General features: G+C 38.8%; 1 long non-coding RNA gene across 1 annotated transcript; it reads right to left on the bottom strand.

Moving 5' to 3' along the window:
- Window positions 1–2,058: 2,058 nt before the first annotated feature.
- On the bottom strand, window positions 2,059–3,074 carry LOC145821247 (uncharacterized). Its single transcript, XR_014363272.1, has 2 exons — window positions 2,919–3,074; window positions 2,059–2,483 (listed from the first exon to the last, which is right to left on the bottom strand). It is a non-coding gene; the product is annotated as an uncharacterized LOC145821247 (long non-coding RNA).
- Between the last annotated feature and the right edge of the window lie 16,009 nt (window positions 3,075–19,083).

The raw sequence follows: 19,083 nt of genomic DNA, 5'->3' as shown, positions 1-19,083 counted from the left end.
CACTGGGAGTTGGAACAAAAACAAATGAAGCTCTGCTTGGGCAATAGGGTTGAGAACATGACCTCTAGTCAAGATATCACAAGCCCATTGAAAGTTCTTAAGAGGAATGTCATCCTCAAGAACATTGAAGGGCAGATGGGAGAAAGCCGCGAGCAAAAGTTGAGCTTCCTTTCGCTCGGCTGGAGAAGGGGGTGACGGAGGTTGGTAAGGTGGAAAGACTTTGTCCATGGGAAGGGCAAGCCTTAGTTTCTCTGTCCAGGAAAGGATGGGAGAAGGAGAAGGAGAAGATGGTTCTGCTTCAGAAGACGAAGGGGAAGGAGCAGGTGTTTCTATCTCAGAGGATGCAGATGCAGAAGAAGGTGTGGATGCTTCTATTATGGGAGATGGCACGGGAGCAGATGGAACAAAGGCGTTAATGTAGTCAAGCCAATCATAAGAACAAATCTTCGCCTTTTTGGCTAAAAAGGAAGGGGTGTACCCTTGTGCTTCTTCTGGACGCTGGGCAGGGTGCATTATCTTCGTAGGCATGGAAGAAGTATTCCAAGCCACAAGCAGATTCTCCTCCAAGCTACGTCGAAGGTCAATGGGCACGTAAGGGTAGACCACTGAGCTTCGAGCGTAGGAGGGAAACTCCAAGGGGTCAGTAAACTCAACAAAATGGTGATTGATTCGCTCCCTTAGATCATAAGTCTCAGGAGTGGACCAGCTTGTCCAGCCAGAAGCTCCAGAGGATGAAGAGGTCACAGTTTCATCCCATGCAGAGGTCTGTGAAGAAGAGTTTCCTAGATCCATATTTGCAACTTGTCGAAGCAAAGGCTCGAGGGTAGTTCGGTCAGAATACAAAGGGAGCTTAGGGGAAGAACTCTTTGTATCTGTAAGTTTGTAAACCAAGGGATTAAAGGCAATGTGTTCATAGTCCAAAGGTTTATAATCTGCAAAAGCCTCCATTACCTGAATATAGAAGGGCGGGTAAAGGTGGCTAATGAATGCGTGGAGGTTCTTTCGAGGGGGAACAACATCACTCAAAGGCTCTTCATATGCTTGATCAATAGAAAGGGAAGTTGATGCAGCCATAGCCTGTTCGAATACTAAGGTATTGGGATGTTCGACGAGTTAATGCAGATGATCTCCAAATGGATGACGGTTGTGTTTCCAGAATATGGACTCCATACACGTTCTGGAAGCGCGGGAAAACTGCAATCCACTAATATCACCAAGTATTGGGTATATTAGTGCGGGGGGTAATGTTGGCTACATATTTTGTAAAAGCCAGTTACAGTTCGACACGTGGCATAGTAAGGGTAATAAAGGAAGGTTATTCAAGCCTTTAATCCTGATCGTACACGTGGCAATAAATATTGGTCCTCACATGATCTGAGTAACACTAGATCAAATAACGGGATGCAAGATGACGTGTCTTCAACGGTTACTCATATTCAAATCCAGTACAAGAGGGAAGCTCAACTGCCAGTAATGGCGTAATGGAGCTACTTTTAAGGAAGCATGATCAGCGATCATGGAGGAGCAGTTCGACGGATCGAAGTGCAGTTCGAAGGTCATCACTGACGAGTATAAATAGCAGAGCAGCCCCCAGGAAAAAGGACGGACTCAGATCATACAAACCAGTCATTTACTTCATATATTTTCTTTTCCAGTCATTTACATTTCCAGTCTTTAAATACCTGTTCTTTAAATACCTGCACTTTAAATACCAGTACTGCACTTCGATTCATAGGAGTAGCTTCAAGTAGATTCACAAGTAGATTGCTGTTGTAAACCTCTCTGAGGCTGAGTTCGGACCATTGTAAGTGTTCATTTTTATGAAATACTTCAATTGTTCTTCATATTACTGTTATTTTCTATTAACTTCTCCTAAATCAAGCCACCAGTAAAAGTCCTCTTCATTGAGGCTGAAAAGAACTAACACACAATCGTCTGATAATTGGTTGGCAATCACAATTTCTGTAAGGACTGATTGATCCTTGCTGGCACGCTCACATTCACAAAAATACCCTTCGAAAAGCCAAAAAGCCAACAGGTATGAAATGAGAACGTCGGTGAAAATCAAACAGCTCTAGATGCAAAATAAATAAAAACAAAGATTTGAAAATCAAAAAACAGGTTTAGATCTATACATACATTTCATTCCCACTCTCGATCTCTATCTTCTTCTCTCTCGATCTCCCGGTTTTCTTTTCTCTCGATCATTTATCTACCTCAATCTTTCTCTGTTTCTGTCGATCTTCTTCCCTCTTCATCCCTTTGTCTCTTGTCCCTTCGTCTTTGTCTCTCTCTCTCTCTGAGCTTGGATCCTCTGCTGTGGAATCTGCAGTGCTCTTTGCCATGCTTCCAAAACGACCTTGTTTTGGCACAATTTTTTTTTTCAAGGTTCTTCTTAGCATCATCCAACTCTTCATTTTCCTCTTCCTCTTCTCCCTTCATCTTCTTCTTTTTCATCTTCTTCTTCTTCCTTTCTCTAAAAGCTACCAAACCCATGAAAAGAGCGTCCATGAAAGAGATTATAGCTGAGTTACAGAAAAACAAGCTATAAAAAGTCGATATTTTTTGTTTTGAAGAGTTTTTACAAATTTCGGTATTTTTTCCCTCTTCCTGTTCGACAATTTGCCTCAAACCAATTTCTACATGATCATCATTGGTAGGCTTTGGATTTCTTACTAGTTCAAGTATTCTCTAACAAGGTTCATATCATCTGTTTGATAGATTGCCTTAAAGAATATGATGATCCATTAAAATTGCAATTTTCATGTGAACTTGCCTATATATCATTGATGACCATAAAGTGAACAACCCTTTACTGAATTGCTTTGGAAGAGATATTTTTCTTGCAGAAATAAGAGTGGCAAAGATTGTTTGAGAAACCAAAGTTTTTTTTTGTGTGTGTAGATCTTGAGAATGACCTTGTCGTCGCCTCCCCTCTCCTCGTCGCCGGAGTCATCATCGGTCGTGCCTCCTTTGCGTTTTGCCTTCGCCTCCGCCACTCTTTGTTCGTCTCTCTCTTAAAAACAAGTTAGGGTTCTAGAACAAATGAGAGAGAAAGAAAAGGGCGGAAATGCAAAAAGAGAAAGAAGAAAAAAAAACTTTAACAAAAAGATGTTTTTGGCTAAAATGACATCATTTTGAAATCACCACAAGAACCACGACGAAGGACTTGAACTCCTCTCTCTCTCTCTTTTGTTTTCTCTCTCTCTCTCTCGTTTTCTATCTTTGACATAAAATATAAATTTTATTTGATTAAATAAAATATAATAAATATTATTTAAAGAGAATAACTTTTTTATGTATTTTAAAAAAATATTAGTACACTATTTTTATTGGTCTCTGTGTTTTACAGATTCAAGATAATCATTACTTTTATTAGTTTACGTGTTTTAAAGATTCAATAATATCAGTTCATTAATTTTTTGGTCTCCCTCATTTAAAATTTCAATGATGATGTTCTACTCTATTATTTTTTTTTATAGACATTTATTTTGATGATAATATTAATGAGAATGAATTAAAATATTATTGTAATATTCAAATTTATTAATTTATTTTTTATGCTTAGAATGGATTTTTATTTGCTATTCATATTTTTTATGTTATATTTAATTAATTAAATATTACATAAAAATAAAAAAATTAAAACTCATTTATAACACACATACACGCACATACATATATATATATATATATATAGATATGTGTCAATTAAAAATTAAATAAAATATTTATATAGATAAATTAAAAATATTTTAATAAAAATAAATATATAGACTCCCTTACTACTCTTTTACATGGCCACACTCTCCCACTCCCACTCTTGTGCTGGTTTCGTGCAACTAAGATTTTGAGGTCCAAAGATTCCCTATCCTCAAATATCTCTCTCCCTCTATTTTAAATCACTCATAATTATTGGTTATGTTTTGAGATTATCAAATCTTAAAATCTTCATATGATTTAATAGTTGTGAGTGATTTGAGGCAGACGACAAAAATATTTAGAAACAGAGGATGTTTACTCGATTCTGAGCTATGGACAGAGCCCACAAAATCCAATCCTGAAAGTTTTGTGAATACCAAGGGAGTGCAAACAGACTAGTTTGTGATGATGCTGTTTGGGTATGGGAGGAGGGGGTGTCCCGGGGAGGGATTGGCAATGCGAGTGGTTGGGTTGGCATTGGGATCGCTAATTCAATGGTTCGAGTGGGAGAGAGATGAGGAAGACATGGTGATGGTAGACATGATTGAGGGAGCCGGTCTCACCGTGCCCTAGGCGCTGCCTTTGCTCGCCAAGTGTAGGCCACACCTTGCCCTGGTGGACCTACTTTCTCAACTGTGAACAATTTCTGGGATGTTTTGGTTTGTTTTTGCATAACAAAACTGAAAGTCCTTTTGTAGTGCTTTAGTTGAAACCAAGCAATTTTATTGAGGAGTAATGTTAAGAATCATAAAGAAATAATTATAAAATATTTTATGAAAATTCTACATTTTTGAATTACGCATATAGTAAGATACTACACACTAATCAAAAGATAACAAATTTTCATAAAATATTTCATTATTTTTTTTTTCATAATCCCTAAATAAATTTCAAGCTGAATTGTTTTCATGTGCACGAATCAATTGTACAGTGTTTTCTCACCATGCAATAGTTGTTGCCAATTCGGTCATGGATGGAAAATTGTGGGCCTGTGCTTCGTTCATAGTAATGAGTCAAAAAATCGTTTAGAATTTCTATCCATGGAAGAAAACCTCAGTGTAGTCCATTAAAATTTACGGTTTGGCATTCAACAAAAAAATCACCCTTTTTTTTTTCTTCAATTTGTTTTCTTTAGTTATTTTTCAACTAATTTATTTATTTATTTTGTCTTTAGTTATTCAATTAAATTTTTTTTATTCTTCCAGCCCATCTAATGTAGAAGGATTTTTTAAAAAAAGGAGTTTTTTTAAGGGTTCCTGATATTAAGATTTTATAGCATAAAAGACATTCAATATTTTCATAATGTTTAAGGTCCCTCAACCTTGATCCAGAGAAATTCTCTCTAGAGAAATTCTAGATTTCCCAAAGTATTTCTTTGGGTTCAAACCAGAGAAAATTGAACAACACAGAGAAAATTAAACAAGGCAAAGAAAATTACCGCAGAGAAAATTAAAATTTCTCTGAATTCAAACCAAAAAATTCAGAGAAAATTAAATAACACTGAGAAAATTAAACAGTGTAGAGAAAATTACCCAGAGAAAATTGATCTGAACAAAATATTAACAAGCTCCTGCAATTCCCTCACCAAAATACTAAATTTTGTAAATTTACAGCCCAACTTCCTAACAATTTTTTTAAGTTTTGACCAACCTTCAAAATCCAAACCCAAATCCCCAATTCACCAACTTAGCAAAATTAGACAGCAAAATTGTAATACAAAACGAGAACTCCAACCCATTTCTTAACCAAAATAGTACTAAAATTCGTTAATTCATCCACATTAAACCAATGTCCATTGACAAACGCTCCAATTCCAAAAGTTTCAACACCGAGAAAAGAGAAAAAAGACATCATAAAGAGTTTTACAGGTATAATATATGCATTTACATATATATGTATTGTGAGAGAAATACATCATAAAATGAAGAACAACCAGAGAAAATTCGATTTAAAGAAAATTCGATCCAGGCAAGAGAAATTCTTTAGAAATCCAGAGAAAATTCAAGCTTAGCAAACAAGCTTCATCATCATCTTCACAGTCTCATTCTCTACATCAATAATGGTAAGATTTGTATCTTATCATCATCATCATCATCATTATCATCATCATCTCTATGTATATGTATAAATCTTTCTTCTTTGTTTTTGTTCAGATCGTTCTAGAGAAGAATCGCATAGAGATCTCCAAACACCTCTTTCAAGGTCTTCACTTTTTTACTCTCTTTTGTGTGTGTGTGTGTGTGTGTGTGTGTTTATATGATTGTTGTTTGTGTATGTAAGGGTGTGTTCTATGCAAAGAAAGATTACGACCTCGCAAAGCACCCAGATGTTGATGTGCCCAACCTACAGGTCATCAAGCTCATGTAGAGCTTCAAATCGAATGAGTACGTGTGAGAAACCTTCGCTTGGATGCACTATTACTGGTATTTGACCAATGATGGCATTGAATTTCTCAGAACTTGTCTCAATTTGATTTGCCATCTGAGATCGTTCCCAATACCTTGAAGAGAACGGCCAGTCCTATTCCAGCTGGTGGTTGTTCGACATCCCAGACAAGAGTCTGATCATAAAGGTCGATGAAGAGAAGGAGAGTCCGATCATGAAGGTCGGTCACGACAGTGGAGGCGGCGGCGGAGGCCATTGAAGGGAATGAAGTGAGGTTTGGATTGTGAGAGAGAGAGAGAGAGAGAGAGAGAGAGAGAGAGAGAGATGAGATTTGATTTGAGAAAGTCAAATTTCTCTATGATATATGGGTATAGGTTGAGGGACCTTAGATATTGTGGATCTCTTCCATTACTAAAAATGAGAGAGGGACCTTACACTAATTTTTTCAAAAAAAAAAAAAATAGTATTATTTTTTTTACTAAACTTTTTTCTTATTCAATTTTTTTTTTAAAATTTTCTAATTGGTCTAGTTGAGTACAACTTAAAAATGTAAATTAAAAAAAAAATTCAAACAATTAAAAAAAAAAAAAGTTAATCCCAAATCCCTATTAGTACATAGGTTCAAAAAAATTAGGAGGAGGATTCTCTTCAGTAATCTAGATTGGAAGAGGCTGTTTAGGTCCGTGGACTCATCACAGGCCCCATTTTGATGATCCGAACCGATAACTGCAATTTGTTTAATTTATTACTTTTATCCTCAAAAAAATGTATGATTTATTTTTTAAAAACACAATTATTGTCTATTTTTTTACTAAAATATACGATAAATTGAATAAGTTATAGTTATTGGATCGACTTAATTTTTTTTTGTGGATGAAATATACAAAATGACCAATAAAGTAAACTGTTCAGATCATTGAAACAGAACCCATGATGAGTTCAACGAACCCAAGCATCCGTTCCAATCAAGATTTTAAATTGGAGGGAGTCCTCCTTTAATTTAGGATAAATGACAAATACACTCCCTGAGATTTGATTAAAATATGAATCGCCCCCAGTGGTTTTGAAAATTACATTCCACCCATTGAGATTCTAATTTCATAACAAATAACCCATTTTATTAATAAATCATCAAGTCAATTAATAGTTTTTAATGATGTTAAAAATATGTTTCAATTAATAATTTAGGTAATTTTATTATTGTATAGGAATGCAATTATGAATTTCATTTTTTTAGTTAATTCTGTTAAATAAAAAATTCTAAAAAGGGGATATTTGTAATTTTTCAAACCACAGGAGGCAATCTGTATTTTAAATAAATCTCAAGGAGTATATTTGTAATTTACCCTTTAATCTAAGAGGTTGTTTGGGATGAGCTATATAAGTATACTTTTTGACTATTTGGATAAAAAAATAGAGGAAAAAAATATGGTTATTTGGGATAACTTTTTAACTTTTAACAAAAAATGTATATTAAAATATTGCATAAAATAGCAAAAGTATCGGATTACCCCTAATGCCCCTTATGCGTGTACTGACAGTGATTGTTTAGGAAGCCATATAGTACTCGTTGCTTTGAAGTTGTGTGGTGGACTAAACGGTGCTGTTAGCTTGTGGGGGCCCACCACGGGTCCCGTTTTGATAATCCGAACCGTTCAATGTGTAGAACTTGTGATCGGATATCGATAGCTATCTCATCGAATCAGTTTTTTATCTACCGTTAATTTATTCACTATCTATTTTTTTAATACAAAACTGATTTGATCATATAGCTATCGATATCTGATCAGTGTGATTTTTTTTACAAGAATACAGTACTCGACGAGTTCTACACATTAACAGTTCAGATTATCAAAACGGGACCCGTGATTGGCCTCCACGACCGAATAGCACCATCTTGTGTAAATTTTTTGTGCACCCACTTGTGTAAATTTGTACCATCACACCATCACTTTAATACACAGTTGGCTTGTACTTGGCCTGTGTAAATTTGTTTTTGTTTTATATATATTTTTTTTTTGTGAATAATGATAATTTTTTGACTTTTTAAATAATTTTTTGATATTTTTAAATTTTTTTTGACTTTATCTGGTATAGAAGATGCCAAACAAACACGTAATAGTAAGACCCATCATCTTTATGGATTTGGATCCTCTCTAGCAGTCCCCTCCTCCAGCATTGTCCTGCACTTCAAAGGAGATGTTGACCTATGGCTGGGACAAGATCTCCCAAATTGAAGCATGCCCACGTTGCAGAAAATGAAGGAACTTAATGGAACAACGTTGTTTTTGGCGAAACGATGTCGTTTTGGCATAACGAGAATACTAATGGATGTAGTTTTGTTTTTTCTGGGTCAACGTATTTCCTTCAGGCTCCAAAACTCTTTCAGTTTAGCTAAAACAAAAACAAAAACGAAACAGAGGCAACCCTCTTCTTCTCAACGAAATAGACAGTCTTCTTTTTCTCACCTAGAGGAATTCAGCTCACAAGAATCGTTGGCGGGCATCCAACAGCAGCGGCGCTGGAAAGAACCCTCCATCTGTCAGATTTGAAATCACTGCCAAAATTTAATAATCATCATTCAATTAAGCCACTGAAATCAACTCAAACAAAATAAAATAAAATAAAATAAAATAAAGAAAAAAAAATCAACATGACAAATCCAAAATTAAAAAAAAAAAGAAAAAGACAAAAAGAGTTGGCAGCAGCATTTCTATTGTGCAATATGTATATATATATTGCATGGCCCTTCCTTAACAATAATTTCAAAACCTAAAAAATAGTTGCTTTGTTATACTCTGAGAACACAAAAACAACACAGACCCTATCTAAATGTTAATATATTCTGTTATATGCTGTTTATATATATATATAATATACATTTGCTTTCGGTGCTCTTTATATGTAAAGGAACCCACCTATATGCTGTAAAGAAATGTACAGGAACCACACCACACACACCTTCATCATTATACTTCATAATGCATTCGGTGCTCTTCTCTATAAATGAGAATCATCACCCTTGTAACCATTGAATAGCTGAATATACATTCATTCAGTCTCTCTCTTTTTCTCTCTCTCTCTACCAGAGTTTACATGGTATCAGAGCCCAGTTATACATTTTTGGCAATTTTCGGTTTTGGTGCTTAGTCCCGTATACAGTGGCACTACACCAAACAGCTCGGAATCTCCTCACAATTCCAACGGCACCACGCCCGTCCTCAGAAACGCCGTCACGCGCCCACACGCGCCCACACGCGCCGCCTTTGTGTTCGGCACGTCTTAGCTTCCGCCACCACTCTCACACGCGCGTTCACGCGCCCTCTGTTGTTGCTCACGTTCGCGTCTGACGCCAGCCCTGCTTTTTGCGTGCGTCGCGCCTGCTACTGTGCGCCTCACGTGCGTCGCTCCACTATTGTGCACCCGTGTAACAACCCTCATACTGTTTACTGATTAGGGATTGATTGATTACCGATAATCACCGATTGCTATTAAACGAAACGGATAATGACTGATAACTGACTGATAATTGAACTGATTAAAAGTACTGAACTGACTGACTGAAATTGAAACTGAATTGACTGAGTATATGTTAGTTAATTGCATTCTATCTGTTTGATTGTCTGATTATCTGTTCATGTTTATGTGTTTAAACTGCTAATTGAAGGCCTTATCGGCGGCCGAACTAGAAACCGATTGATGTTCCGTGACCCTCATAATTTATGTGATTTTATAGTACAATTATCTGAAAATTGATTAGGTATGATTAAATTAGATTAAATTAAGCTAATTAAAGAGTTGGACCTAATTACCATTTTGCCACACTTAGTGGGCCACTACCTCACACACTTATAGACTTGTATATGCTTGATCAAACCATTTCCTCAGCCCATTCCCTTTTGTTCTTGCCGACCAAGAGAGGAGATAGGAGAGAATTGATCTCAATTTTGCTTGTAAATTGAAGGAATTGGAACATAAGTTGCAAATTTAGCTTCCTCACCTTGTAACTAAAGCTCTAGGTAAGGAATTCAACCCCTCTTTGTTGTGCTTAAGCTCATTCATGTAAGATTCTTGAGCCTCTAGTGATTCAAGTCTATAATTGGTTCATTGTTGTTGATTTGGAACTCATTTCATGCATGCATGTTTGTAATGTAGATGTTTGAGTTGTTTTCATGGCAAAAGGTTACATGCATGTCCATCTTTTGGTCATACTCCATGGATTCATCATGTTCTTGAAGAAATGAGTCCATTTGAACAAGCTTTGGAGCTTTAATTTGGTTTAAAACTCATACATGACATGTTTGAATGTTATCCTTGAAAATGGGTTTGAATGTGGTTTTAATTGACTCACCTTTGGGGCTTGAATTCATCAATTGAGCTTTGAAACTTGTTATACATTGAATTTAGTGATGTTTTCCAGAATTTGGGCCCAAGAGGTCGAGTTTGGAGTGGTAGAATGCTTGGTTTGAGCTTGGGAGGCAGATCTGGAAATTCCAGATTTGGCTTCCTCGCTCGAGCGAAGGATTCCCCGCTCGAGCGAGCACCTTTGTCCAGGGCTCCGCTCGAGCGACCATCGAGCGACCATCGCGCGTAAAATCTCAGCATCCAGTATTTTTACTGTTTTGCAGACCGCTCGAGCGAAGGATTCCTCGCTCGAGCGAAGCCTTTGATTTTGGACTCACGCTCGAGCGGAGAAAGTCTCGCTCGAGCGAAGCTCCTATTTTCAGCAAACTTTGCAAAATGTTTTCTAAGTGTATTTTTGCATCCTCATCCCATCCTAGGCATTCTTAGGCCTAGTTTAAGACATTTAGATGAGGATATCGTTGTAGAACACACCAAGGCAAATTAGGGATTAAGTTATGATATTTCCCAACTGTGTAGCTTAGTGTGTGTTCAACCTGTGAACTGTGTAGGGTTGGCAACTGGGGAGACACGCTCTAGCATACTGTAGCCCAGAACTCTGTGAGTAACAATTGTGTAAAGATATGTTCAACTGATTATCCTTTGAATACTGAACTGAACTGTTTACTGAACTGGTATTATTTACTGAATGAATGTATGTCCTTTATTTCTGAACTGTACTGTGGCATCCTTAGTACTTACTGTTTACTGTTACTGTTACTGCGACAGAATTCTCTGTCGATTCCCTCGTGGAACCACTACTGTTTACTGACTGATGGCCATCATTACTGTTCGGTCTTTTAAGACCTACTGTTACGGTTATGCTAATGGATGTACCACATATGACTGTTTACTGTACTGAACAACTGAAATACTGATTGAATTGAACTGTTTTCATTACTGTAAGGACATTCATTCTAAACCCCTTTACGCTTTATGTTATTCACTGGGCTTTAGCTCACTGCTCATATATATATGTAGGTGTACAGGCACCAGACCGGAGCTAGGAGCGCGGGTTAGACTCCAGTTTTGTCAAGCCAGCCTTTGTGCCTCACTGCGAGGTTCCGAGTTGCCATGCAATGGCTTGGGGGTGTTTTGTTTGTTTTCCCCCGCCTGTCTTCTGTACTGTATAGACTGACTGTTTACCGTACTGTTATCAAGGGATTAGGTCCCTGTACTGTGTGACTGTGAATTTTGTATAGACCGTGCTGTTTTGTACAGACGGAATGTTTTCTGTACTGTTATGCAGGGTTGAGTCCCTAGTTTGAATGGATGTCAATATTGTACATACTGTTCTGTACTGTTATGTATGAATGCATGAAAAATCTTTTTGGCATACAGACTGTCACAGCTCATTGGACATTGTTTAACTACTGTATTGGCTTCCGCCAGGCCCTGTACTCTGTTTTACTGTATTACTGTTAAGCAGGCCTTCGGTAATCTCGGATTACTGGCCGGTTACGGTGCTAAACCCATAGGGCCGGGTTTGGGTCGTGACAGAGTGGTATCAGAGCGATACTTACCACGAGTTATACCGCACACACGTGTCCAAACGAGCTATAGGGTGTCCTAGAAAAGTGATTAGGGCATCTCATGAGCATGATAAGTGTGTGGTTATGTTATGACTGAATACATGCCAATGTGGTAAACTGTTAAACAAATGACTGCTTATGTTTAAAACTGTTATAACTGCTTATAGTGAAATGGACAATGCAAATGAACCTGAGTCCTCATCTACTGAGGCAAGAATGGAAAGAATGGAAAGAATGATAGAACTGATAACTGCTAGACTGGAACAACAACAGAACCAACAGCCCCCACCTCCTCCTCCTCCTCCGGTACAGCCGGAACCTAATGCGAATGTGGATGATGGGGATATTATTGCTCTCACCCATAAATTCAGCAAGATGAAACCGCCATCCTTTCAGGGAGGCCTTGAACCGCTAAAAGCTGAAGCTTGGGTTCTGGAAACAGAGAAACTATTTGAAGTGTTTCCGTGCTCAGAAGCGAACAAAGTATTGTTAGCTACCTTCACCTTACAAGAAGAGGCTAGAAGGTGGTGGATGTTAATCCGTGATACAAATACTGTTATGACTTGGGCTCAGTTCAAGGAGTCCTTCTTTGAAAAGTACTTCCCTCAGCGTGTCAGGGATAGGAAAGTGACTGAATTTGAACAGCTGAAGCAGGGCACAATGTCCGTTGCAGAATATGAGACGAAATTTACTGAACTTGCCCGTTATGCACCGCATATGGTGGATACTGAGTATAAGAAGGCCAGGAAATTCGAAGGTGGCCTTAATGTTGCAATCCTTGATCGAATAAATGTTTTGAAATTACCGACTTTTGTGGGTGTTCTCGACCGGGCATTGATGGCCGAGTCGAACATCGCAGCGGTGAAACAATCTGAAACACCAACAACTGAATGGCATGGTAAAAGGCAGGGTTTTAAATTTAAGAAAGGCAAGCACAACCCAGCCAACAAGAAACAGAATACGGGGTCGACAACTAGCCCCAGCCAAGGGAGTGGTTTCATACCACCCTGTTCTGAATGTGGCAAGAAGCACAAAGGGGTTTGCTACAGAATATCTGGAGCCTGCTACAGGTGTGGCAAGGTGGGCCACATGGTTAGAGACTGCCCCTCTGCTCCACAAGCCAGTAGTAAAGCTGCACCAAGCGCAGCAGCATCAAATGCTCCACCAAAGCCTAACCCTAAAGCTACCGGGAAAGAGCCTGTGAGGCAAGGCCGAGTGTTCGCACTAGTACCGGGAGATGTGCAAAATACCGAGACCGTTGTGTCAGGTATTCTCTCTATCTGTACTCAAAATGCATATGTACTGATTGATTCGGGGTCCACACATTCTTATGTATCGCATGCTTTCTCACGGAAATTGAATAGACCCTTAGAACCTATGAACTATCTGCTAGCCGTATCATCACCCGTAGGGGGATCCATGACATGTGCTTATATGTACCCCGCATGTGAAATTATTGTTGGGGATATGCATCTGTTTATTGATTTACTGCCATTGAACATTGATCATTTTGACGTAATATTGGGGATGGATTGGTTACAAAAATATCATGCCACTATTGACTGTGTGACCAAGCAAGTTGTTTTCCGTCCACCTGGTTTGCCTGAATTTGTGTTTAATGGGAGTGGAGTAGTACCTCCTCCGTATTTGATTTCATCTGTGAAGGCTGTTAAATTGATTAGGAAGGGCTGTAAAGGATATCTGTGTTCTGTACTGACTGTGTCTACTGATGATAGTATTAAAACTGATGTGAATTGTATTCCTATAGTCAGAGAATTCCCAGATGTTTTTCCAGATAATCTTCCAGGAGATCTGACTGACAGGGAGATTGAATTTACCGTTGATGTGATTCCCGGAACACAACCAGTTTCTAAAGCTCCATACCGAATGGCTCCAACTGAATTGAAAGAACTGAAAGTGCAACTGCAAGAACTGTTAGACAAAAAGTTCATCAGACCCAGTACCTCACCATGGGGTGCACCAGTTTTGTTTGTAAAGAAGAAAGATGGCTCACTGAGACTGTGCATTGACTACCGTGAACTGAATAAGGTAACTGTAAAGAACAAATACCCATTGCCACGCATTGATGATTTATTTGATCAGTTACAGGGTGCACAAGTGTTTTCTAAGATTGATCTCAGATCGGGGTATCATCAACTGAAGGTTAAACCGGAAGACATTGATAAAACTGCTTTTAGAACAAGGTATGGACACTACGAATTTTTGGTTATGCCTTTTGGAGTCACGAATGCCCCTGCTGCCTTTATGGACCTCATGAACAGAATTTTTAAACCATACCTTGATGACTTTATTGTTGTATTTATCGATGACATATTGATTTACTCCAAAAGCATAGAACAGCATGAACATCATCTGAGACTTGCCCTACAAACCTTAAGAGAACAGAAACTGTATGCTAAACTGTCTAAATGTGAATTTTGGCTTGACCATGTTATGTTTTTGGGGCATGTTGTTAGCAAAAATGGAATTTCTGTTGACCCGCAGAAAATTGAAGCTGTAGTGAACTGGCCTAGACCAACAAATGTGACTGAAGTCCGAAGCTTTTTGGGACTGGCTGGATATTACAGAAGATTCGTCAAAGATTTCTCCAAAATTGCTCTACCATTGACTCAGTTAACACAAAAGGGGACATCATTTGACTGGACTGACCAAAGAGAATCTGCGTTCCAGGAGTTGAAAACTCGACTTGTGACGGCACCAGTTTTGACCTTACCTACAGGTACGGATGGTTATACTGTATTTAGTGATGCTTCTCATAAGGGTTTGGGATGTGTTTTAATGCAGAATGGGAAGGTTATTGCCTATGCTTCCCGACAACTGAGACCGCATGAAAAGAACTACCCGACCCATGATCTGGAACTTGCTGCAGTAGTATTTGCACTGAAAATCTGGCGTCACTATCTGTACGGGGTGACATGTGAAGTATACACCGACCACAAGAGTTTAAAATATTTCTTCACACAGAAAGAACTGAACATGAGACAGCGGAGATGGCTAGAACTGATTAAAGATTATGACCTACAAATTTTGTACCATCCGGGAAAAGCCAATACCGTTGCCGATGCATTGAGCCGGAAGTCGATTGGAAACTTAGCCTGCCTGCTTACAGGACAGAAAGAGTTGCTTTGTGACCTTGAAAAATCTGAAATCGAAATTGTTTTACGAGAACAAGGTGGAATCTTAGCTGCTATTTCTGCTCAACCGGCACTGATTGAAGAGATTAAAGAGAAACAGCAACTGGATGACTTCTTGAAGAAGATCATCGAAGAAAGAGAATCTAAACCGAGACCGGGATTCAAATTTGAGAATAATGTACTGAAATTTCAAGAAAGACTGTGTGTACCAAATGATACTGAACTGAAAAGAAGAGTTCTGCAAGAAGGCCACAATTCGAAATTGTCTATCCATCCGGGGAATACGAAAATGTACCAAGATCTGAAACAGAATTTCTGGTGGCCGGGAATGAAGAAAGAAATTGCTGATTTTGTATCCAAATGTCTTCATTGCCAACAGGTCAAAGCTGAACATCAACGACCTGCCGGACTATTGTAACCCCTACCCATACCAGAGTGGAAATGGGAGCATATCACGATGGATTTTATCGTCGGACTACCTCGCTCCAGGAAAGGTATGGATTCAATTTGGGTTATTGTTGATAGACTGACTAAATCTGTTCACTTCTTACCTGTCAAGACAATTTATAATGCGGATAAATTGGCCGTGATTTACATTGATGAGATTGTGAGACTGCATGGAGTGCCTGTGTCTATTGTTTCTGACAGGGATTCGAAGTTTACATCGAGGTTTTGGCAAAGCCTACAGACTGCATTGGGTACTGAATTGAGACTGAGTAGTGCCTATCATCCTCAGACAGATGGCCAATCGGAAAGGACCATCCAAACTCTGGAGGATTTACTGAGAATGTGTGTCCTTGATTTTCAGGGAGACTGGGAAAGTCATCTGCCATTAGTTGAATTCGCCTACAATAACAGCTACCATTCGAGTATTGGTATGGCGCCCTTCGAGGCATTGTATGGCAGAAAATGTAGATCTCCGATTTGCTGGGCAGAAGTTGGAGATGGGCCTTTGCTTGGGCCCGAGATTGTGTATGAAACAACTAAAAAAGTGAAACTGATACAGCAAAGACTGAAAACTGCACAGAGTAGACAGAAAAGTTATGCAGATGTCAGAAGACGGGACAGAGAGTATGAAGTGGGTGATCACGTGTTTGTGAAAGTGACACCAATGAAAGGCCGGACTCGTTTTGGAGTCAAAGGCAAGTTAGCGCCGAGATATGTCGGACCGTATGAGATTATTGAGAAAATCAATCCGGTGGCGTATCAAGTTGCGCTTCCTCCTGAAATGGAGCATATGCATAACGTCTTCCACATTTCTATGTTAAGAGATTACCTCCGGGATCCCTTCCATGTGATTGAGCCTACTCGGATAGTGTTGGGTGATGACTACACTTACGAGAAACGGCCTATACAGATTGTAAACCGACGAATCAAGAAACTGAGGAACAAAGAGATCCCGTTAGTGAAAGTTGACTGGCAAAACCACGGTGGCGTGTATGCCACTTGGGAAAGGGAAGATGACATGGCCAAACGATATCCTGAACTGTTTCCACTGAATCCTGTTTTCTTCCAGAATGAAGGTAACTCGAGTTTAGAGGTCTAAACTCTTTATAAGGAGGGGAGACTGTAACAACCCTCATACTGTTTACTGATTAGGGACTGATTGATTACCGATAATCACCGATTGCTATTAAACGAAACGGATAATGACTGATAACTGACTGATAATTGAACTGATTAAAAGTACTGAACTGACTGACTGAAATTGAAACTGAATTGACTGAGTATATGTTAGTTAATTGCATTCTATCTGTTTGATTGTCTGATTATCTGTTCATGTTTATGTGTTTAAACTGCTAATTGAAGGCCTTATCGGCGGCCGAACTAGAAACCGATTGATGTTCCGTGACCCTCATAATTTATGTGATTTTATAGTACAATTATCTGAAAATTGATTAGGTATGATTAAATTAGATTAAATTAAGCTAATTAAAGAGTTGGACCTAATTACCATTTTGCCACACTTAGTGGGCCACTACCTCACACACTTAGAGACTTGTATATGCTTGATCAAACCATTTCCTCAGCCCATTCCCTTTTGTTCTTGCCGACCAAGAGAGGAGATAGGAGAGAATTGATCTCAATTTTGCTTGTAAATTGAAGGAATTGGAACATAAGTTGCAAATTTAGCTTCCTCACCTTGTAACTAAAGCTCTAGGTAAGGAATTCAACCCCTCTTTGTTGTGCTTAAGCTCATTCATGTAAGATTCTTGAGCCTCTAGTGATTCAAGTCTATAATTGGTTCATTGTTGTTGATTTGGAACTCATTTCATGCATGCATGTTTGTAATGTAGATGTTTGAGTTGTTTTCATGGCAAAAGGTTACATGCATGTCCATCTTTTGGTCATACTCCATGGATTCATCATGTTCTTGAAGAAATGAGTCCATTTGAACAAGCTTTGGAGCTTTAATTTGGTTTAAAACTCATACATGACATGTTTGAATGTTATCCTTGAAAATGGGTTTGAATGTGGTTTTAATTGACTCACCTTTGGGGCTTGAATTCATCAATTGAGCTTTGAAACTTGTTATACATTGAATTTAGTGATGTTTTCCAGAATTTGGGCCCAAGAGGTCGAGTTTGGAGTGGTAGAATGCTTGGTTTGAGCTTGGGAGGCAGATCTGGAAATTCCAGATTTGGCTTCCTCGCTCGAGCGAAGGATTCCCCGCTCGAGCGAGCACCTTTGTCCAGGGCTCCGCTCGAGCGACCATCGAGCGACCATCGCGCGTAAAATCTCAGCATCCAGTATTTTTACTGTTTTGCAGACCGCTCGAGCGAAGGATTCCTCGCTCGAGCGAAGCCTTTGATTTTGGACTCACGCTCGAGCGGAGAAAGTCTCGCTCGAGCGAAGCTCCTATTTTCAGCAAACTTTGCAAAATGTTTTCTAAGTGTATTTTTGCATCCCCATCCCATCCTAGGCATTCTTAGGCCTAGTTTAAGACATTTAGATGAGGATATCGTTGTAGAACACACCAAGGCAAATTAGGGATTAAGTTATGATATTTCCCAACTGTGTAGCTTAGTGTGTGTTCAACCTGTGAACTGTGTAGGGTTGGCAACTGGGGAGACACGCTCTAGCATACTGTAGCCCAGAACTCTGTGAGTAACAATTGTGTAAAGATATGTTCAACTGATTATCCTTTGAATACTGAACTGAACTGTTTACTGAACTGGTATTATTTACTGAATGAATGTATGTCCTTTATTTCTGAACTGTACTGTGGCATCCTTAGTACTTACTGTTTACTGTTACTGTTACTGCGACAGAATTCTCTGTCGATTCCCTCGTGGAACCACTACTGTTTACTGACTGATGGCCATCATTACTGTTCGGTCTTTTAAGACCTACTGTTACGGTTATGCTAATGGATGTACCACATATGACTGTTTACTGTACTGAACAACTGAAATACTGATTGAATTGAACTGTTTTCATTACTGTAAGGACATTCATTCTAAACCCCTTTACGCTTTATGTTATTCACTGGGCTTTAGCTCACTGCTCATATATATATGTAGGTGTACAGGCACCAGACCGGAGCTAGGAGCGCGGGTTAGACTCCAGTTTTGTCAAGCCAGCCTTTGTGCCTCACTGCGAGGTTCCGAGTTGCCATGCAATGGCTTGGGGGTGTTTTGTTTGTTTTCCCCCGCCTGTCTTCTGTACTGTATAGACTGACTGTTTACCGTACTGTTATCAAGGGATTAGGTCCCTGTACTGTGTGACTGTGAATTTTGTATAGACCGTGCTGTTTTGTACAGACGGAATGTTTTCTGTACTGTTATGCAGGGTTGAGTCCCTAGTTTGAATGGATGTCAATATTGTACATACTGTTCTGTACTGTTATGTATGAATGCATGAAAAATCTTTTTGGCATACAGACTGTCACAGCTCATTGGACATTG

The sequence above is a fragment of the Camellia sinensis genome, chromosome 3 (genome assembly GCF_055761805.1).
Source record: "Camellia sinensis isolate YWXY chromosome 3, ASM5576180v1, whole genome shotgun sequence".
Lineage (NCBI taxonomy): Eukaryota > Viridiplantae > Streptophyta > Magnoliopsida > Ericales > Theaceae > Camellia > Camellia sinensis.
This window is presented reverse-complemented; position numbering and strand designations above follow the sequence as displayed.